General features: G+C 28.0%; 1 protein-coding gene across 4 annotated transcripts in view; it reads left to right on the forward strand.

Moving 5' to 3' along the window:
• Window positions 1-24379, forward strand: part of LOC107456822 (dopamine D2-like receptor) — a 412581-nt gene that overhangs the window by 191424 nt on the left and 196778 nt on the right. For 2 of the 4 annotated variants that reach the window (XM_071180682.1, XM_071180683.1), the window contains one exon: window positions 23471-23555. The exons of the other annotated variants lie outside the window; for them this stretch is intronic. The gene's annotated coding sequence lies outside the window, so the exon portion shown is untranslated. The remainder of the gene's footprint in view (window positions 1-23470; window positions 23556-24379) is intronic. 4 annotated transcript variants of the gene reach the window in all.

The following is a 24379-nucleotide window of genomic DNA, read 5'->3' on the forward strand; positions in this document are numbered from 1 at the left end:
TTTCCTGCTTAACAAAATAAGGCATTTTCCTGATAACAAATTATACTACAATAATATCTTGGGAATCGTGCTAAAGTAAAAAATTAAACAAAATAGTTTAGTTTATTATCAGGAAAAAAATCTACTTGGTATCATAAATAAAGAGTAAAAGATATAATGAAATAATTAGTGAATCACACGTGGTCAGATAATTAAAAATTTATTTTCGCAACTAAGATGTTAGGACGACATTTAAGATACTGAGATATTTTAAGACGCTTAAAAATCTGGCTAACTACGTATTTAACAGCTTTTTATGTTCTGTATCTTTATACTCTTTGTAGCGACTTATAAAACATCAACACTATTTTAGATAATCTATGTTGAAGTCACGAGAAACAAAAAAAAAGACAATCAATAACTTATACTCTTTTTTCAAAAAAAAAATAGTATGCTTAGTAAATAATCAGCTGTTTTGCATTAAATAATTTTAAACAGCGGAATGTTTTTAATTTCTTTACAAAGTTTTTTTCTTAGCTGGTAGACAATAATTCTTTTTAAGAAAACTTGACTATAATTTAGAAAGGAACTTTACTTTAAAGAAAACTTAAATTAAAGAACTGAAAAAATTTATTAGTATATTAATGAAGAAATAATAAACGCAAAAGGGTAAAGAATAAGATTCTCAAAAATGTCAAAATTTGCTTACATATTTGGTAAAATAGAACTGCGAAACACTTGTGAAACACTTCTGGAAATTTCTTTTAAGATTAAGACGATATAGGGTAAACCAACCAGTGATGGAACACACCCCAGAGAAGGAACATTTCATAGATATTTTTTAAAAATAAGATTTTAAACGTTTTAATTTAGATTGATTGGTAACAGTAGCTTACTACCTAACAATAGGAAGTCATCTAACAATGCATTGAGTTACCTGGTCTTAGAGTCTTCTCTGGGAAAAGTTTTGAATTTGTTAGTATCTGTTCAACGCCTTGTTTCTTTGACACAATTATAAGGTCAGTGGGGGTAGTTATCCGTTTAAAGTACAATTAATTGCATATAATAATGCTTTTTTTCTCATTGTGAAAAAGAGAATTCAAAATATGGTTATTGAATATGGTCAAAATATATTACGTTTTACTTATTTCAAGCATCATAACATAAGCAAGTACTGAGATTAGGGGGTGCTTATTAACTGGATTACCAAACGATGAAAAACCAATGAATAAACAAGTGTTCCTTTATTGGGATTTTTTCAAGTTAATGAAAATAAAATAAAAATTTTAATTTTCCAGTACTTTTAGTCATATTATACATCAAAATTATGTTAAAAGTACAAAAAACAACTTCAAACCAGTGAAGGAACAGGCATGTTTCATCACTGGGAATAGATTTCCCAGTGAATGAACAGTATGTGTGAAATATGATTTTACATTGATAATTAGTAGTTCTGCTATATAGACACTTAAAAGTCAGTTAAATGTTGTATGAATAGTTCCTATAACAATTTCATTTCAAAATGCAAATTCAATTGTTAAATGTATTTAAAGAATTATAATAATAATTTATTAATTATTTATCGTTATAAATGTAGAGATTAGTTATTACATCATACCTTAGACACCTTAATAAGCTATGTTTACTGACTAAATATAATAATAAAAGCTTGAATAGAAAATTTCTTTGCTGGCCTTTGTGGTAATAATTAGCTAAGTTATTATCTTATTGCGGTCTTTAACGTCCAGACGGGAACTGTTAGGAAAAATACATTTAAAGACAAACATCCAGGTGATAAATGGGTGAAGTTTTTTTTAAGGCGACATCCACCGAAAACTCAGTGCAATGCGAAGATAATTTCAAAAGGCAAAACTTCCCTTAGAAAATAATATTCGAAATACTGGCTTTAAGAACTTTAGATGAATCTTTAGGAGGGAAGTAGCCCTAGCATCCTTTTAGAAAGTGATTGCATTTACAATGCGAAAGAAACAAGAGTTGAATACTGCCCTTAAACGGGAAAAATTCTTGGCCCTAAAAATTATAAGGATTTATATTCTTAAGTACCTAGGAAAGAAAAAGTACTTCCATTGTTTGTTTTTCCTTACTGAAGAATTCTTTGAGATATTACAGAATCAGTCCCTGCTATATATTTCATTATAAAAAGCGATTCATGAAATGAAACAATGACCGCCGCAACATTTTACAAATATATTGCAAATGTTTCTACCCATGGCTAATTAAAAATGCTATCAAATTCCTTATTTTGCTTGCTTTGGATAGGTATAAATCTCATATTAATTTGAAATTGAGCAAGTTACGTTCATCAAAACAAATTTTCAGGTTTAGTTTTCTTCCTAATTCAGGGAAATCTCCCGTTAGATCTTAAGAGAATTGTAAAGCAATATGTCGAGAAAATTTTACATCCATTTTTAAATAAGACTTGAGGCATCAACTGATGAAGTTAAAATGCTTTTATGAAATGCGATATTTTTCCATTCGATGTAGAAAACGTTGACTGTAACAAATGCATGTAAGACAGACACCAAGAGTTAATGAGCAAGACAAGTTATCCACAAAATACATGCTTCGAGAGTAACGATGCACTATTTCTTCAGAAGCTTGAGAAAGATATCTCACAAGTTATGTTGCAAATTTTTAAAGGAACATTGAAGACAGAAAAGTTTAATCTCCCAAATATCCAATAGTGCTTTTCTCAATATTAAAGAATTTATTTAAAAAAGAACATTTGGTTAAACAAATTTTGGCACCGAGGCTGATACAACTAACATTAAGTATCTTGAAAACTGAATTTGATTTAAGTCCTCTTGAGGCATTGTTAGTTGCAAAAACAATTGGTTCCAAAAGTGAATGGTAAGTACTGCTGAAGACCCACTAGATAGAAGTCAATGAGAGATGGATTTTACTCAAACTTCGAAACTCCTTTTTCTCATTTATTATCCAGTGAGGAATTCTAGAAGTGGTACTGGAAAATCAAAGAATTTACAAAATTTGGAAAAAAGAGGAAGGTTAAATCAAAAGAAATAAATTACTTTTTTGCATTAACTTCAGAAAAAGAACGAAAATTTAAAGAGATTGAAAGAGCTGAAAAAAAAGTTAAAGCAGAAAATATGACGAAGAGAAAAAAAATACTTAAAAAGATTAAAAAATTGCTTAAAAAATATGGGGAAAAGAGTAAACAAAAAAGTGATCTAATTATAATAATAATAAAAACATCATCGGATTACGCAATGATAAACATTCATAATTTATAACGGACTATTAAACTGTGAGGAAAAAAAATTATAAACAATTTTTCTAAAAATTATGTATTCAAGCATATTTTACTTTCCATTCCATGACTGAAAAAAAAGTAACATTTTCCACGTCAACTGTCGTTATATGTTGTAATTCCAAGAAAAATCTTGTTTTTAGTCATTTGTGTCGCGTATGGATTCCTAACGAGCATCAAACATTCTCTAAATTAAGCGTTCATTCACTGGAAAATTTAGTGTTTATTCAATTTAAGAACTGTTCCTTCACTTGGTTATCTTACTACTTATTATTTAAACCACCAAAAGCTTAAAACAATATTATGTAAGTTATCTAACTTTTTTTACATAATTTGCATTTAATAACAAATATGTCGAAACCATCATTTAGCTAAAATTACAAATTTTGAAATTTTTATGAATTTTTTTTAAAGGCAAGCTAAGCTTAAGTGTTCCTTCATTGTTTAGTTTACCCTATAAGATGTTGAGAAATTTGCGATGTTGTGAGAGATGTTTAAAAATGTTGACTACGTATTTTTATTAATATTTATAAAATATATATTCAAGAAATTGATAAATATATTATTCCAAATCTATGCATACGTATGTATATTATTGAAATTGTATCAGTTATTGAAAAAGAAAATCAAAAATTAAAAAATAATCACATTAAGTAAGCACAATCTGGTGCATAATCATATTCTATCAGAAGCACGCCTTTATAAAACTAGACATTCGTTGAATAAAGTGTTTTTTATTCAAAATGTTTTATTCATAATTTCTTTACTAAATTACAAATAAATTATTAAATGACTAAAAAGAAACATCGTATTTTATAGTTTGAAAGAAATAAAAATAAAAAGATTAGCAAACGATTATTAGCGAAAAAAATATGAATGAAATTTTACGCTACGCGCGCGAAGTCAAGTTCCTCCCAAGTTTATCACATTTTAATATTAATCGCCCCAATTAGTTATTTCTTTATTGTCGCCAAATTATTTTTTTAAAAATAATTAATTTTAATTTTTCTCAGCTTCTAATAAATAAAAACAGTTGAAACTTTAGATTTTTCAATTGAAAAATATGTAGATTAATATGGTATAAAAAAATTCATACCTTATAATTCAAAATTTTTTCATCCTCAATTTAATTAAATAATAAAAAATAATTAATAATTATTAAAAATTATTTTTTTCATGAAATTATTTTTGGGTAAATGAGTTTTATGAGTGGGTGCAATTTTCTTTAAATTGCTTTATTAGTTTTAAAAATATGACTAAACACGTAAAAAGTGAAATTAACATTAAGTGGTACGAACTTTGGTTCGCTCTACTGACCAAACTATGGGGACATCATTTCCCAGATTGCGGCTACCCCCTATATTTTGAAGGTTAAGAATCCAAATATGTGGAAAAAAATGTATGTTTATTCAGAGAAAGTACGTTTTTGTGTCTGATTTCGTAACTTAATTACTAGTTAGCACTAATTAATTAGCATATTTTAGGTCACCCCCAGGAATCATTAAGATTGACACTTAGTTCGTGAAAATCCGATCATTAGAACGAAAGTTATTCGGGGAGATTCGTTTTTATTTGCGGACTGTACATGTATTAAGACATTTAAATATAAAGTCATTTAACTCGTGCCATTTTATATTGCTAATATTGAATTTTTATGAAATGGCTTTCGAGTGATAAATTAGTTTTATTTATTATTACCCAAACATGGAATCTTTTAACTAAATCACTTAAAGCTAGTACAGAAAAATTAGCTTTCTAACTTCAGATGAAGAAGCAACAAGAAAATAGCCAAAAGGTACAACATTTTTTTTAGTATAAGTAAAATTGTTTTTTAAAAAGAAACCTGGAATCCTGAAATGATTTCTTGAAACATACATCTCTAGTTTAGATTTGGTTTGTCACAAATCTTTTGACCTGTTGAAATACACAACATTAATATGCTAAAAAGAGGGATAAATTTGATAAAACAGAGAATCTATTCTTCTAGTACGTAATTAAAACGGAAACTTGTTAGTTAAATATACTGCTAAAAATATAGCTTTTAGAATAATAGTAAACTTTTACCATAAATAATGCGAGGAATGATGTCCAAATCACTATCAATCGAGTATCTTGGTATCTCTGTTCTTATTCGCTTTGGTGTCATGGCTCGTTTTTCAAAATATTTTATTTTTGAATCATTCACACTGTGAATGTATGACAGAGGGGTCCTGGAGTTAGTGCAGTAACTTACATATCTAAATGCTTCAGTTCGATTTTTGACGAAGAAACTGAGTCATTTAGTTGGTTTATTATATTTTATTTTGAACCGGCGTTGAACATCCAATCTAATTCTAATTTTATGAGTACCAATTTGCAACTATGTAACCATCTGATTTTGATCCCTATCCAGAATACTAACCCGTATTTGCGTTACATGTAGAAGAAAACTACGAAAGTCTCTCCCTGTTGGCACAACGGCAAGGGGATTCTAACCCATGATCCATGTATCACAGATGAAATTTTTTGTCGACACTATAATCGATGCGATCCGAGAGCAAAATTCGCATCGGCAAGTCAATACGGGAATTTTAACCTGTGTCACCTCATTGAGAGGCGAATACTCTATATACCCATAGCCCCCGCGGTCCAGTTTGACTTATTGGTAAAATTCATTAGTTGATTTATATAACTGGAGTTTTTGCAGTATATATTGAGTTAATATTACGATTTATTGTTGCATTCAGAGCAGACAGTAAAGTATACTGGCATCAATAATTATGCTTTTTACAGTAATTTTTAAGGATTTTATTATTCAAAGGGTAACATTGTAATATTCCAAGAGATCTAGACGTAAATTTCCAAATATATGGTTTAATATCATTTTGAAATTTATAGAAATTTAAAGAAAATTACGAACCATAGTTTAAATATGAAAAGTCTCACAGGACATCAGTTAGCTGGGAGGAAGACACGATTTCATGTGCAGGATATTGGGCTAGCAAATCGGATCTTCTGTAGAAGATCAAAAACGTAATGACATATCTTCAGATAATTCTCAGGGACGTTTCCCAGATAGTCGCTGATAGTCGATTGTGCAGTTTTAGTGCGAAGTAAATAAACTAACTGCCTAAAATCTATATATTTTAAAATAATTTTATTAATTTTTCCTACATCGACAGCTATTTATGTATTCTCATTTGCTTAAATGGGAAATGGCACATAATGTTAGGTAGTTTTTATAGTTTTTTAAAAATAGTTTTTAAAATATATCAAATGTTCAGATAGTTTTATAAAAAAAATAGCATTCTTTTAAGTTTGATTGTGTTTATTAATTGCTTTTACTAAATTTTCTCCTAGTTTGGTTTCCTTTATCGAAAATTAAATTATGCCGTATATATGTATAAGCTTTATGTTTATTTCTCTTGAGAAACTGTATGAACGTATAAAATGGAAACACCTCTTATCTCTGATATATTTTAAAACAATTACTTATCGGAATATCGATTTATTATGATTATGAGTAAGTTGTTAAATTTTGTATTATAAATAGAATTGATATTGACTTAATACAGATGTAATACATATTTACGCTAAATGACTTGCTTTCCAGGCATATTAAGTTGATCTGAAAGACAAACATTTTGAGCAATTGGACAATTAGTTACGATTCGAAATGTTTAGTAATCACTTTAAAGACAGAATCTTCGTATGTTTAATATTAATTAGAATTAAAATTTTTCAAACTTATCAAGTTATTTCAAGTTCCTTTATGCAGCAACTGCGTATCAATTTTCACTTATTTTAAATTGAATCAAATCAAACTTTAAATGATCAAGCAGAGAATAAATCAACCTTAAATTCTGCCAGCAATACTTTTCGAAGAGTAATTGCAATTATTTATTAAAGGATGCATTAACTAAATTTATTAATGATTTAATAGACATTTAATAGATACTATAATAGATATTTTTTAGATATCAATATTAGGTCATTTTTTTAATATTTAATGTTTCGTAAATATTTTTTTAAACCGAAAAATTTAAAATATGAAGTTTAAAAAATAAAATAAAAGTTTTTAAAGCCTTTTTCTAGACCGAAAAACCTAATCTGCAGGTTCTCTCTTTTTTAAAATATGCATAATTGAATTTCAATTTTCAAGATACGAAAAAATCTCTTTTATGCAATTTATCGTGTATTTAATCTAGAGTAGGGAATGTAACAAAGTAAATGTCATGCTAGCTCACCGGGTCTGGTTTAAAACTATGGATCATGAGTGTAAAGTGATTCAGAATAATGAAGGATTATAATTGTATAGTGGACAAAAACTAACGGGACTAACTTGAATAACTTTTGATCGAATGATTTGATCTTCACGTTTTAAGACCAAATCTTAATGGTTTGAGAAGGTCACCTAAAAATATGCTAATTAGATAGAGCACATAATATTTTAAACTACAAAATCAAACACGAAAGTGCACTTTTAATAAATAAATCTACTTTTTTCTATGATGGAGTCGGATTGACTCTGAAAATATAGAGTCTGATATCTGGAAAATGTGTTCCCCCAAGTTTGGTCGAGGGAGGAGTCTAAAAGTATGAACCCCTCAATGTTAATCCTACGTTTTACGTACTTAGCCATATCACAAGAACTTAAAAACATATTTTTTATTCATTTCTCTGGAAATATTCGACTGATTTCGCACAGATTTTAAATTTTGTCATGAAAAACTACATTCTTTAATGTAATGTAAATAACTTTAATACTTTACAATTCAAAATTGCTTTGACTATTATTGAATAAAATTACCAAAAAATAATAAATATTTCCTGAAAATTATTTTTTGCAAGGGATTATCTTTGGATAAGCGAATTTTATATTTTAATGTAAATTTTTTTTCAATTTGTTAAAATAGTTTTATTGTTTTATCGTACCTAGATTAAATAAATAACTTCTTTTAATTTCCTGCAGTACGCTTTTAATTAAATTTGAAAAAAAAAGTCCTTGGCCATTAGATAGTTTTAAATATTTGAAAGTAAAGCATAATGGCAAGTTTTTCAGACAACAGGGTCTTCCGAGTGCTTAAAATGGAAATCTGACAAGCTTTGATGCAAACAATATATATTCAGTGCAAAAATATGATCTAATAAGCTCACTAAAACAGCGTGCAATCTAATTAATGAAACGAAAATAGCACTTAATCTAATAGGTATCATTAATAGTTAGATAAAATCTAAAAAAGATAAATAAAAACAACATTATAGTGAAAAAAGCAATTACTGATCTCCTAACTGAGCTATTGGGTCCATATTTTCCAAATTGCACCCTTGGATATTATTGAAATTGTAAATTAGCTCGTCATGATATCGCCTTGCAGCAACCATTACATGAAACTTTCCAACTCTTTTTGCACTAGGATGTATAAATATGGTGGTCAGTGAAACCCGAGGTCCGAGGTTCGAATCTTGCCGGATGCCAACGAACATCTCTCTCATACATTTCTCCATCCACATATTTTCTGAGACTATGCATTTTGCTCCAAAATAAGTATATACGCTTTCAAATTATTGTTTGCATCGACAATTATTTGTTTCGGAGTTACTTTGCTGAATTTAACCCTTTTTTGCACTGTATTTTTCAGTTCCATTTTCACATACCAAAAATAAACTTCATTAGCATCCGTTATTTAGATTTTTTTTAAAATCAGGATAAATTTTTTAAATTGAAATAACAAAAGTTCCATAGAATAAGCCAAAGTAGACATGTGTTCTCAATAAATTACTATATCATTTCATGTAAATATTTTTGAAATTTTAATTATAAGTGTATATTAGTTAAATTCTATATATTTTGTGAATGCGTTACATTAGCTTTTACAAGTAGAGTGTCATATTAGTTTGTAAATAACTATTTACTCTACAAAATATTTTAAGTTTTTAACTATTTCACCCCTTTTTAAATTTTCTTATTTTTTTAACCCAAACTAGATAAATATTAATTTACTTATCCATTTTACAAAAACGAGTATTAACTTGACAATTTAAAAATAACTCTATAGTTTACAAACTACAATTTTGTATTTTTACATACAATAAATATGCAAAGTAGGTACTTTTCATAGAGAAAAATTTTTAAAAATCTAACTTCATATTTGCTTTCAGTTTAAAAAGAATATTGAAAATTTTCCATTTGTTAGTTGCCTTTCAGCAATAAATCATCCTTCAAACCTTGAAGGAGAGTCCCGCAGCTGCCTGTATCTGATTCTCTTTTCGAACGCTAACAAGTGCACCGAGATATGAAAAGATAATAAAAATCATTTAAATAGTTCATTAAAAGACAAGGTTTTTTGTTTTTATATTTGAATTAAAAACAATGAAGTGGTTTTATTATAAATTCAATAAATTTTCCAAACTTAAAGCAGAAAGATGAAAAGTTTCTAATATAAAATAAAAGTAAATAGTCTGCATGAAACATATTGCTTAAAAGAAATATTTTGAGATAGAAATAGTTGAAATTTTGAATTTGTAAAGAAAGTAATTTCGAAAGGAATATTAAAGATTACAGAAAAATAAGCTGAATATGCTTTTTGTGTATTTATTTTTATGTATTAATATGTTTAAAGGCAAAATCAACATTAGTATGAAATTTAAATAAAAACAAATGTAATAATCAATCGCAAAACTTTCAGGTATTTCATTTTGTCAGCCATGCCACACCAAACTAAAATGGAATTTCACATTAGTTTAAATTTTAGAAATTTCAATTCTGTAAATGTTATTTAACAAATAGATGTATCCTATATAGAGGACAATATAATGTATCCTTTATAGAGGACAATAGTAAAATCCCCTACTATAGGCGTCCACCTGAGAAACTCAATTACATCTGGGTTTCTATGAACATAAGTCCATAGTTTGCTTTTAGAATTACTCTTCATTGGACATAAGGTTTATTCACTTGATGGCGCAACCTTTAGGAAGGAAAATAATGAACTTAAAAGTGAGTTTTGTATTTAATGCAAAAAAGTGTCAAAATGAGTCGAAGATTTTTAACAATTAAGGACACTCATGACTAAGGCCCGGATTTTGATGACTTTTGCATTTTCTTTTTTTTTTTATTCAATAACAAAAAGATTCCTCGTGCACCACTGAAAAAGTACAACACGAGGCTTACAGACGTAAGTATGGTATCAAACAATGTAGGATATTTAAACAGATATACATATTAAAAGGGCATGAAAAATTAGGGAGAAAAAAAAATAATAATAACAATAATAAAAGTAAAAAAAAAAAATAATAAAAAAAAACATTTGCAAAAAGGATGAGAACAGGAAAAATAAAAATAGTACATAAAACAAACTGATTTATAAGATTGCATTAAAAACTGAATCAATGAATTTGCAGAAAAGTTTGAAGACGGTTTTGTTTCCCACAAAAGTGCGAAGAGGAGGGGGATAGTTAATATTGAGCGACTTTAAGGCAATTATTAAGTTTTTTCTATTTTTCTCAAAATGTGAGCATTTTACAATAAAATGCTCAACGTCTTGTGTTCCTCCAATATTGCAATCACACAGATCACTGGAACTTAAGCCAAATCTTTTCAAATATGCCTTGAAGTTGCCGTGNAATCCACTGTAATTCTGATATTTAGTAATATTATGAGATGGAAGTTGTTATATTCATTTAAGTTTTTATACAAAATGAAAATGTTTTGGAGTCAATATATTTTCCTTTTTTTGTTATTTTAGGACATAAAACATATTTTTCAAACTTTAATGAACAAGTATTGCATTGCTTTATATTTTATGAAATGACTCATAATAATTTTAAAGAGTAAAACATTGTTTTAGTTCAATATTTTTACTTCTATTTAAGTCATGTCATAAGGCATTTTTAGCGCAATTTTCGCATTTTAAGGGCATTTTTTGCACTTTTAAGGGCATTTTTTGCAGTTCATAAGGGCATTTTTTGCACTTTTTAAGGGCATTAATTGAGATTTTTTAGGTCATCAAAATCCGGGCTCTACTCATGTCTATTTAAGGCCATTATGAATCATTTTTCACATACAACCTCTCATGTGTGAAAGGAACTTAATTTATAAATGTAACAGTAAATGCCCTACCACATTTTTTTTTTATAATGGCACCTTTTGCATCCCACTGTAATAGGGTGTAATTTTCAGCGAATAGAATTTTCTGGTAGATCTAGCAATGTGCGTAATAGTTTAAAAATTATAAATGTTCAAAATAAGAAACGTTACGTACGTAAGAAACTTTAAGTACGTAAGAAACTTTAAGTACGTAAGAAACTTTAAGTATATAAGAAACTTTAAGTACGTAAGAAACTTTAAGTACGTAAGAAACTTTAAGTACGTAAGAAGCTTTACGTACGTAAGAAACTTTAAGTACGTATGAAACTTTAAGTATGTAAGAAACTTTAAGTACGTAAGAAACTTTAAGTATGTAAGAAACTTTATATTGAAGAATTTTACGAAATTTTCAAACAAATCAGTGTAAGGAGTGTAGTCTTAAGATGCCTGGATATTGCTCGCATAATATGAGTTTGGGCTTTTGTTGAGCGAGCAAACTTTTACCATGATTTTTGACATACGCTATTAAGTAATTTTTCTTTCTAGAACAAAGTTTAACATTAAACATTGTTTAATGTAAGCATTTCCTCATTGTAATTTGTTGCCATTCAATATGTAAATCTCATACAAGTTTAAAAGATAAGATGTCATAGTTGTAGTTAATATTGTTAATTTTATTTTGTGTATAGGAGTTGAACATTATTAAGGAAACACTTCTTCTTTTTTATTATTTCTCAATTTAAATGTAACTCTAATATAACTTCTCATTTTTTAATGTAACTCTATTTTTAATATTTCTCTAGTTATACTTAGAGAATTATTTTAAAACTTTAGAAGTTCTCATACATATGGATAAAGTTAAGAACTCTGAAAAAATTTAAGGATCGAAAATAAATTGCGAACAAAAAATAGTGTTTTCAAAAAATATAGCAGTAAGATTACTTTGGTTTTGATATGCAATAACAGCTCATTTCGTACACTTAGCTTAAATATTCAAGAAGATATAAACATTTTTATGGAAAACTAAATTTAAACTAATCTGTGTAGTTTTTTACATATAATAATGAAAGTAATTCATACAAGTTGCGGGTTTATTGCAAGATGTTTTGTCATAGGGTGTTCTAAAGTATTCTTTTTGCGTTTGCAATTTTTTGCCGGTACTTCAACCCTCTAAAAGGTTTAATTGTTACGTGAGAAAAATCGCATGATCACTTCGAAAGTTATAAAATATTTTTAAATTATTTTTTGAGAAACGTGAAAAAATGTGTTAGTATAGTGAAAACTGAAAAATTAACATATATAAACAACTAACTATACTATATCAATGTTATCTCAAAATTTTAAATACATTTACAAACATTGTTAAATTACCAACTTTAAAAAAATTAAATTGAACTACCAGGAACTCATTTGACACTTTCCATAAGGATAAATATTGACCTTTAGAACTCAATATTTAAATCTCATAAGTTTAAAAGATGATATGTTACAGTTGTAGTCATTATTAGTAATTTAATTAGATAGAAAACAGGAAAAAAACATCCTTAATCACTTTTACTAATATTTTAATTTTATCTTAAATTTCGCTACATTTTTGAAAACATTGTTGAATTACGAACTTTAAAAAAATTAAACTGAACTATTTAGAAATATTTTGACAGCTCCTATTAGGACAAAAATTAAACTTTGGAACTCAATATTTAAATCTCATATAAGTTTAACAGATAAAATATCACAGTTGTAGTCTATATTAGTAAATTTTATTAGTTAAAAGTAGTTCAAAACTTAAGCTTGCTGACATTTGAAACTAGTTTGTTTCGAAAGGAATGTCAAAAAAAATCGCTATAAAATTGTCAGGGATCATTAATCATGTCTGATAAATGTAGTTTACAGAAGCATTCGTATTTGAAACGCAGACACATCGAGATAAATAATACGCTACCTGAAATCCATGAAACAACTCTAACTTTACTAAAACACATAATATATCAAAGAAATCGAATTTTTATTAAAAAGCAGGAAGCATTTTTTTGGTGTTATTTGAAATAATATTTACGGAAAAAAGTTTTAGCATAAAAAAACATTTTTAAATTTTATTAAAAGTTAGATTTAAATTGTTTTGATTATAAATTGTTTTGAAAAGATTAACAACTTTTTATTTTTGCGTTTGAAAATGAGGCTATGTTTGGTAGAAAAATTGAAGTAGTTAAGAGGATAATTCACTGAAAAATGAAAGGATAAGTAAATAGGATAATTTGAACTGTTCGTGTCCAAGTGGAAATATCTCAAGATAAAAAATAAGAAATGGGAAATATTTATGGAACTACTACCGCTTTTCGTATACACAGACTATATCAAAAGAATTAAATTCGGAACACAATGTTTTTGGACCAATATTTTGTCATCTTTTATAACGTTAGGTACACAGTCACTAAAGCAAAAGTTTAGTTTTGTTTGAGAAAAACCAAAAATTAGGCCAAAAATTGTTTAACCATTTATTTATTTGCGACACTAGTCGCACAATGTCACAAATGGATATTCTTGGAACATTGTGTAAAAGGGTTGTGTAAAAACCCATTGACCACTGTTTGGGTCAGTCCTTGTCTGCTTGAAACTAATATCTTAGAACTGATATTTTGAGCTCATAAAAGATGTGGACTTAACATGATCTACTTTAAATAGGGGGTGGCTCAGAACTTTGAACATATCTGAATATTTACAGAAGTTCTTTTATTAATTTGGCAAAATGTGATCTGACTATACTTTGTTAACATTTCCAAAGACAGCTGATCATTGACTCCAGTTCTATACCCACAAAACAATTAATGCGTTTTTGAGGTTTATTTGAGGGTATTTTGATATGTCAAGGTTAATTTAAGGTTTATTTGTAGTTGATTTAAAAAGCATTCGTAAGAGATCAACCTCTCAAGATGCATAATCAAAGTGTATGAAGTTGTTTTATTCACACCTGAGGTAGTTAGAAATCTACTTTTGAGCACCCAGCTTGGAGAGGCTATTTTTAAAGTGTACAGGCTACATTTTTACACTTCAAGAAAATCAGTATATTTGACGTGCGAATAATTTCAGCCAATCTCAACTAAAAGTATTGTTCAGTTATATGATTATGGTTTTATAAGGTGTAAATGAAGTTGAGACCGAGGTTTTAGTAATGAGGTTATTTTTGGTGCAAAACACAACCTCCTTTTCTGTACTAGATGCACTTTTTTTTACATTTGTCAACCTCAAAATAACCTTACTTTTTTGTAAGGGTTACTAAAAAAACATTAAATAACGTAGTTTGAGTCATGGGTAAGAGGCCCCTTGCTTGCAAGCAAACCATGAGAGAATTTCGAGGTATTTATCTCCATGTAAAAAAAAATGCTGGTTAGTTCCATCAAAAAGTCAAAGGCAAATCTCGCCCAATATTTGTTTAAGGAGTTCTATTCTTTTCTAGATTGGATTCAAAATTACAAGGCTGCGGAGTTGAACATTGGTAGTCGTAGACACAAAATTGAGGTGACTGTTCAACCACGGTTATGAAAAAATTTAGCTTTAAGATATAGCTCCTCCATTTCACATCATTTTCAAAACAGGATAGAATAGATTGATGACTGTCATTTCTCATTGCATAATATATGGTTGCATAAAAGGTATTTTCTCCAAACCAGAATAGAGCACAAAAAGTTGCATCACACCAGCAACTACATTTCTAGTCCATCTCTATCTTTTCTAAATAATGTAATCTTAGATTTATAGTCTTTACTTCGTAGCTTAATAACGAATTTTAACATTTGATTACCAAACTCGAAGAACAAATTAAAAATAATATTAAAAAAAATATTGAATTGGATTTCTTTAAATTTATAGTATCGATGTAAAATTGGTAGTTGTTACGAATAATTTTTATGAGTCTATTGATTATCGCTAATTATTCTTATTCTTATTATTACAATTATTATTATTTGAATCATTAAGAAATGGTTCGAATAATTTGATTCACATAAAAAATTTTAATTCTTTTTTACACTTGTTATATTCTTATCTGTCTTATTATCAGTAGATTGCTGTCAATTCCTATTTGTTGATCTTATTTTGCACCCAATGATATTTAGGGATAAATAAATTCTTATAAGAAGATTTTAAAGAGGAATTCATAATTTTAAATTTTAAAAAAAAATTCAAGTAAAACAAACAGAAAATTTTAAATTAATCGAATCTATTTAGTTGGTGCTCATCTATCGATTCGAGCATATTAGTTATATGCAAATTAGTAATTGAAAACTATTGATTTGAATGCATTAATTTAAATTAGTTAAAATCAATTGATTCGACTAGGTAATTGGAACTAAATATCTATTCGTTACAGTCTGTGACCTTACCAACAAGCGTGAGTTAAAGTGCGTGTCAAAGATTCTATAATACTTTAGCACAGTGATAAGACAGCACAGTGATGATTTAGCATAGTTTCATTTCTTGCTGTAGTGTGATTTACTAACAGCACCAAAATGAGATGGTTAGTTCATGCTGTAGTGTTTTTGTTATGCCTTTGTTTAATTCTGTTTAATTCTTATCTAAGTTACTACTATATTTGTAGTTCTAGAGATAAGAGTTTTTTTTTTTGCTTCATTTTTATAAAAATTATTGAATCTAGATAGAATTGCGTGAGTTCGCGTTGAAGAAAATCAATAACATAAATGTCAAAAACTAAGAACTTTTTCATGACATAAGCAAACTGTAGAGGAGAAGTCATAATTATTTCCACAGCGGGGAATTATTGCCATTTTGCTGACGAAATGTGTCACTTTCTCACATGCTCAAGTGTTAGTGTTATAAACTTTTTAAATACTTCACTGATATTTCAATTATCTTATGTATCTATCAATCTATATCTAATATATATATATATATATATATATATATATNAGAATTTCGTATATATATATATATATATATATCATAAAATGTCGTTTATTGGCTATCAATTTATAAGAAAACAGGGCGAATAATCAAATAAATAGGCTGATTATGATTTTAGATGACTTATATTTCACTCTAAACAGGGACTGTTTTCGTAGTTCAAGTTGGGTTTTTCCATAGTGAGAATGTTAGGATTGGCTACGAAATATTATAAGTCATGAATATATTAAAAAAGTTACACAAATTTGGGCTGCCTCTTATTTTATTTGGGGATTCTGAAAGGAAATTGGTTACAAGATTTTTTTCAGCGTAATCGAACTTAATCCAAAAGGGAAACTACGAAGAGTTGGTTGTACAATTATACCGATTAGGGAATTCTACTACGAACCAGGAGTAGAATGCCCTAATCAAATCAATCATCAAATTTAACAATCAACTAATATTTTCCGTTTAATATACCATAAAATATACCTTTACCGAGGTGTTTTGGAAATATCTAGCCAATTGTCTTGAAAATTATCTCATTCAACTAACTTCATTTTAATTTTCAATAATAACCGGTCCCTTAGGACAAATTCCCATACATAATTCACTTTAATCATCTGACTTAGTTATTACCAATGATAACCGGCCAATATTAATAATAACTGATTTATTAAATTGACCGTAATGGGCGATTGCAGCAAGTGTTACTGCGCACTGATGCTAGAATATGCGCAATCCATTCCAATGATTAAATTATGGCGAAAAGCATCATTTCACTTTTTTTTAGTATTTCACGACTTAGCGTATATATTACGACACATTCATCTCATACTCTGTAAATAGAGCAAATTGTAAAACAAATATAAATAACATCGAAACTTATACGCATAAATAAAAAATAAATGATTTCCTTTCTGTACCTTACAACTAAAAAAACGTTTCAAAAGCCAGAAAATTTAACAACAAAAAAAGACACCCGGATCAATTTTAAAATAAGCATTAAAAATTTCCTCTCATGACGTTTATTTTTTTCGAAATATACAATCCACTTTAAAATGCTAAGCAAACTGCTCTTAAAACACCTTAAAAACACTCCATACAAGATTACCAAATATTCTACATGGGAATGTGCCGCCATAATCACCTTTTATCGCTGGAACATATCTGCTCGTTTCGAGCTCTCTCTCTTTAAAGTGGAATGTTTCAATGAAAAAATAAAATAGAAGAAAAAGAAATGCCATTACTTTCACGCTAGAAGTCTTATGCGCCGATTGATAAAAGAAATTTCGTTTTTATCCAGACATATTTTCATTTTATTACATTTTTAAATCTCGTTTTCCTCTATCTCCTTTCCTTTCCTCATGGTTCTCTTTCAGAAAAAAATCGTTCTTTTTCGGTGACATCTAAAGCAGTTTAGCGCGGTTTTGTGGCTTTTTTTTTCATCGAGAAAACATAGGGATAAAAGAAAATATAAAATGAATTTTTCCATTCTAGTTGCCGTGTTGCTTGTGGGAAAGATAAGTTTGTTTGCTTACGTCCCATATTTGTAAATTTTCAGTGCGTTATGCGTGAGATTTATTATATACGCCGCATGAAAATTCTGTAAAGAAAACATCATGTGTTCGCTCTTAGAAAATCCGGAGAGTTTTAAAGCGTAATATTATTCAAAGTTGCGTAACCTTTAGTATGGTGCTTAATTGAATCATATTATGGTACATATTAAACTTGATTGCTTTATATTGCGATACAATGAGAACGGAAACAAAGTTAGCTTTGGAAACTTAAACTCACCCTATTAAGTTTCCATGTTGAAATAATTTTTCTGAAAATGTATCAGACGTGATCGACGGTTTCAATAATCACTTACAGGAAAAAAAAAGATAAAATAGAAAATTGCTGAAGTATCGATGTAAAACTAAATAGCTTCTTCGCAATATATTTCAAATTCAATAAAAAGTTCTTCAGCAGATGGCGCTGCTGATTTATAAAACCTAGGAGAACAATGCTCTCAAAATAATTTGCCATATGCAACAACAATGTGACTCAGTTGGAAGGGAAATCACCCACACTACTATTTCAATTGGGATTGCCTGATATGAAGCTTATCATTTTTTTCATAATTTACAAAGAAAGGCGCCATCTATCGTCATATTTTCAGCTTCAATGAGAATAAATACCAGGCTTCTTTCTTCTCTTCCTGTTGCACAAAATTGTGTTTTTCTTTAACCTTCTGAGCTTTAGTCCTAACTTTTTCCGAATAAATAGCTATAAACATTTTTATTACTTGAAAATCTGTTTTGCCCACGTTATTCAACGAAAAGGTGGTGCATTACAGGGAAACTTAAGTAGAATTTTTCCTTACGGCTCAATGCTTCGAGCTTTTATTCATTTTTCAAATAATCGGTTAGTTTTGAAACACCCAGTTGGTTAGAATGCTATTCAGTCCATTGAGCTGTGCGATCAACTCTAAAACTTTTGCTGTTTTAACTTATTATCTGAAAATCAGTCCTCAAATTTTTAAGATTCTGAAAAAATTTGAGTTTAAAATCGTTTTTCCCCTATAAATAAGCTAATTATCATCAACCTTAAATACTCTTTTACTGATATTAATAGCTGAGATATTTATCAATTTATCGACAGCGAGGCCTTGCGTACATTAAACAAACTAAACGTACATTTAAATTTTAACTTAAGGAACATAAAAGACATGTTCAATATCAGAATCGTAAACTGTCTTCCACCTATTCAAAATTCTATTTTGGGGTTTCAGTTTTTTTCCTACTAAATTCATTCATTTTTGCTCTTTTTCTGCTGATCATAGCTGCTGGCAATATTTCCTTACTTTCGAAATTTTTTTATTAATTTAGATAATGGAACTTTACAGAATTCCAACCTTTCCAAATATTTTGAAATTCGTTCTAGTTTAATTCCTTTACCTCGTCATCTGGGGCTGCCACTCAACCAACAAGAAAATTTCACAGTTCTTTAGTGACATCACGAAGTGTAAGGCTTAATTTTACTGTACCTATCATCAGCAGCTATCTTACACTTGTTACAGTCATATATATAGCTATATTGCTATATATATATTATCTCTAACAATAATAAAATCTTAGCAAAAAATTGGTTTACAATTATGAATTTAGTTCACAATGAAAAATATTCTTATAAAATACTCTACTGTATAATAATGACATTTCTAATGAAAAATACTAAAAAAGATTCATAATAATCCTGGTAATGAAAGCAAATTATACAGTATTTAAACCATTTTTTTTGGACATTTTCTTCGTTCTTATGGTAACGGTTTGCCGGAAATTATGGTTTTCATAATCATAATTCCTATTACTACATGTTTTGCAAAAAATACAAAACTTTGAAATACATTTACCAAATAAATTGTTTTTATGCCATGCTCTAAGTCATCATGATAAGATTGCAATATTTTACCATAAGGTACCAGGTTCTTTGCTCCTATAGACCTAGAAACACGGTAAATATTACCATATAATGGTAGTTTTGATCATACTTTTTTCCTGTAGGAAGCTCCTACTTCATAAACAAACTATCTCGGTGTTTCATTAGAATGCTCACAACGAAATTTTAATATTTAAAGAAAAAAGAACTTCGAATAGTTCCTTGCAATTCTATTTGAAATTTCAAAAAAATAATAAATAAAATTTAAAAAAAGCGATCCCAATTCACATTTAACACACGCTAACAAAAAGAATAGCAATAAATTGTATACATAGGGGAACCAAAAATAGAATTTACCTTCAAACATAGTGATATTTGTGAATCAGTATGTACTTATTTATTTTTATAGGCCTTTATCGTTCATGTCTCATTATAAGTTGACCATATTAAAAAATCCTTTTTATTATAAGTTGAAAATGTTAAAAAAGATTTTTTTTAATTAGAAACGATGAAATTTCCAATAGCAAACCCTTTCCTCAAAAGTATTAAGCAAATTAAAATTCTTTGACGTAACTGAAAGAAACATTTCGCTTGTAGGACGTATGAATACCATTTGCTGACGTCAAAGTTATTTTTGAACAAGGTAGTGAAGCTTTCTCCTCAATGAGATGTGGATCCAGCCTACTTCCATCTGTTTCTTATCTTCCAATTTTGAATATTTTGTTCAAGTTTGTTTCTCATCCTCCATTGGTTAAACATTTTTTTTTCATATTGCAACGTGTTTGTCTCGTTACATTTCTGCTGCTCTTTTGTGCTTAAACATTGTTTAAGTGTGGTATGGTTATTGATTTTTTTAGAAAATACAGACATAATAAATTATAAATACATTGCGAAGGAATTAATAGTTCTTTAAAGATTGATCCTAATCAAGCAAAGAGTTCAAAATCTTAAAAATGGAAGATTAGATGTTACAACAATTTTTCGTTCCAGAAGAATTAAACCCACGTTCATTTCGGTTCCTGCTGTTCGATTTTTACAAGGAATTTTATTTTCATACTTTCTTGAAATTTAGATTTCATCAAGTATGAAAAGAAGTTAGTTCTCGGAGAATAATTTTGCAAAAGAAAACAGCTAGCTAGCGAGGATATTCCTACCAAGCAAACATATCATCCTTTTGCAGCCAGATTGGGCAAAAAATCAAAACATCTGAAATTTAATATAATCCGTAAACATGCTTTGATAGCTAAGAAAGGAGATAGCCAAGAGGAGAAAGCAAGTACCGTCTTTCAGACTGTGTGTCTAAATTTTCCAAAACATTTACTGACTCAGAAAAGGATGAAAGAATTATTAATTGATTCCTGCATTAAAAATTTAAATGTACTCTTGAAGGTTTTCCAAAAGTATTCCGGTAAATATGCCCATATTCACAGTGGAAGACGAAAGCTAAAAAAGGACTTTAAAAATTCCATTGAAAAGAGACCACCTTCTCAGAAGGAAAATATTCATAAAGTGTCGCTAAGAAAGCAAGCGGGAGATAGACACAGCTTTATCGGTACAGTTCAACAAAAAATCCTTCTAAAAAGAATCCATCGATCAATTTAAAGGTTGAAATGCCACAGCGGTTAAAAGAACAAAAACTAAGATAACTGAACTCATTCGTTTAAAGTATTTTCCTTGCGAATAATAAACAACAAAACTGAGCTAAAACAGTTAAGATAAAAACGATTCGGCGAAAGTGTGACGTGGCACATCACAGTAAAATTCATATTTATATAATCAAAACAGTAGTATAGGCGTTTCTATATCTTTATTGACGCCTAAATCACATGGCTTTGTTTTATTCATGGGTTGCTTTTATATTCTTAAGTTTCCTGTCTTATGTATTTTAAATTATGGTTTAACTTGGTTTGAAGCTAGGTATCATTTAATATTTTAAGTGGTAAATTAATCAATATTATGCTACAAATAATTAATTAATTAATTAATATGTAATCACTGAAATTAATTTCTCTGGGAGCGCAAATCTGGTCATACTTTCCCCAGACGCTTCCAGCCTCTAGTTGCTATTCATGGATTCTTTCAAAGGCTTGGATTCATTCATATGCTCAATTCTTGTGATATAACATATTTCGAAGTTTTTCACAACATATTAAGGTCTTTAAGTACGAAAGAAATTAATAATTGTAATTGTTTAAACTAATTTAAGACTGTGAATAATATTGAAAAGGAATGAAGAATCTTTATTAGTTATTCTGTCAGATTAAAAGGGAAGTTTATAAAAATTTAATTTGAGGATATTTTTTTAAATGATGGAATCAGAATGCAATATCAAAAAAATGTAATATCAAATGATTTTAAATTGGATTCTGTATAGCTTCAGAGTAGCGAAAAGATTGCTTGCATTAATCTCATATTTATGAAATATCTAAAGATTAATTTATAAATTTATATTTTACATTAATATAAAAAAAAATTCTTTTCAAAATAGATTAGAATACTTTTTTTAAATCAGCCAGAGTGTTACTTTAATAGATGGAAATTTAAAAATTTGCTTGTTCGTATTTCGAAAAATCAAAAGTTTTTATCGAAAGATTTTGCTTCAATAGTCATGGATAGATATTACGTAAACAATATCAAAATTTTTAATAAATAGCTTTCAAACATTATAATGAAAACGTTAACGACTCTCTTTATAAGAAAGTTATTCTATTTATTTTCTTCGCCACGTTTTTTGTCTATAAAATCAAACATAAATATAATTATGAAATACATATTATACTTGTTCGCCTTCGAATATTTTAAAAACAATAGATAGCTCTTTCATTAATAAATTTATTTCAAATTGTACCTAAAAATTAAGAAAAGGAAAATACTCATTAGAAAATTTTTAATGTCGCGTTTTAAAATTATAATTGAATGCTAACTATTTCTTTGATCAAACTAAATAAAAACGAAATTCTTTGAAATTAGTGAACTTTTCATTAATTTATAATTTTTTTCAATTTTAAAACGTGATACTACCGAACAATAAAGGAATATAATGCAGATCCGAATTTTTATTTTAATGCTACAAGTTATATTAAGATAAAGAAGATATGAATTATACTGTCAACAGGTTAATAATTTTAGGTACTCGTACGTGGACCTCTGGTTTTAACTAAGTAAAAAAAAATTTTAAATTCCACCTAAATGAGGAGCAAACATGCATGTTTTTATATTATGTTCTATTTAAATACAATGATGAATAGATTAAAAAAAATCATTTAGGAAAAAAATGAATTTAAGAAATATATACAAAAAAATACATATAAAAAATTATATATAAAAAAATATATGTAAAAAAATATATATAAAAAATATGTGTAAAAAATATATATAAAAAAATATCTATAAAAATATATATAAAAAAATATTTATAAAAAATTTAATGATAAGCTTTATATAAGCATAATACAATACTATATTAAATCTTAGATTCAAATCTATTTTTACTTATGCAAACCATGCAAAATAAATAATTATTAAAAATAATTTAACGTTAATTATTAATAAATATTTAGTTCCTGGGAGCAATATTTCAAAATTTTGAAAAGAAAAAAAAGTTTTAAAATGCATGTACGTACAGTGAGCACAATAACAATCGAAAATAATAATTTTTTAACTAATGATCGGATCTTTACGTTTCAGGTCTCATTCTTCATGATTCGAGGTTTGATCTCAAATATGTTAATTGTTTAGTGCAGATGATATTTCATGTAATAAAATTAGATACAAAAACGTATTTTCTCTGAATAAACATACTTGTTTTTCGACAGATTCAGATTTGTACCCCAAAACATGGAAAGTAGCCGCAATCTGGGAAATATGATTCCAATAGTTTGGTCAGGATAGCTGTCCAAGGTATCTAATTTACGTTAATTTCAAATTTTGTTAATTTCGAAATATCTCAAGAAAATTTTAAGCCAATTGTACATTTTCACGCACCATTATAAAATTCATTTATCCAAATACAATTCCATGGAAAAAATATTTATCATTTATATTATTCATTTATTAATAAATATTTATCATTTATTGAACTGTATACTCGATATATAAAAACTTGTATACTCGGCTCAGATAGAAGAAATTTTGATAAAGTTTCCTTCCTTTCCAAAAAAATAATAAAAAAATAAAAATCAAATTTTTGGCTAATAAATTTCGTTTTTATAAATACAGCAGCATTTACAGAGAAAAAAAAATCTGTTTATAAATGTTGCAACTTATATGAAGGCATATATTACTTGAAAAAATTGCTTTTATTTATAGGTGTTGCAGCTTTTTTCGAACAAATTAACATTTATAAGCTTTTTAATATTAAAAACTGTATCAAAGCTGTACATTTTACGCGGAGAAAAAAATGCGGGCAAAACTACCGCACTGCATGGTAATGATATTTCTGTGGGAAAAAAATACACGGTATTTAAATCACTCATTTAGTAATTTTATATTCATACTAGAACGGCGTACTAGAATTTATGGTTTTCAAAGTTTTTTTTTCTTCCAATGAGCTGCACAATCAGTCTTGCCGATGAGCAGACCTAGTGCGTTATCCAGAGGTGGTATCCACTCTTTCAGGACCACCGCAATGGGTGAGATACCGTTGGTGTTCAAAGTTATGATTCTTATTTTCACACATTTAGTAAAAAATACAAAAAAATTAAAAGTTTAATTTAACCAAATAC

This window comes from Parasteatoda tepidariorum, chromosome 5, assembly GCF_043381705.1.
Source record: "Parasteatoda tepidariorum isolate YZ-2023 chromosome 5, CAS_Ptep_4.0, whole genome shotgun sequence".
In the NCBI taxonomy this organism is placed as follows: Eukaryota; Metazoa; Arthropoda; class Arachnida; order Araneae; family Theridiidae; genus Parasteatoda; species Parasteatoda tepidariorum.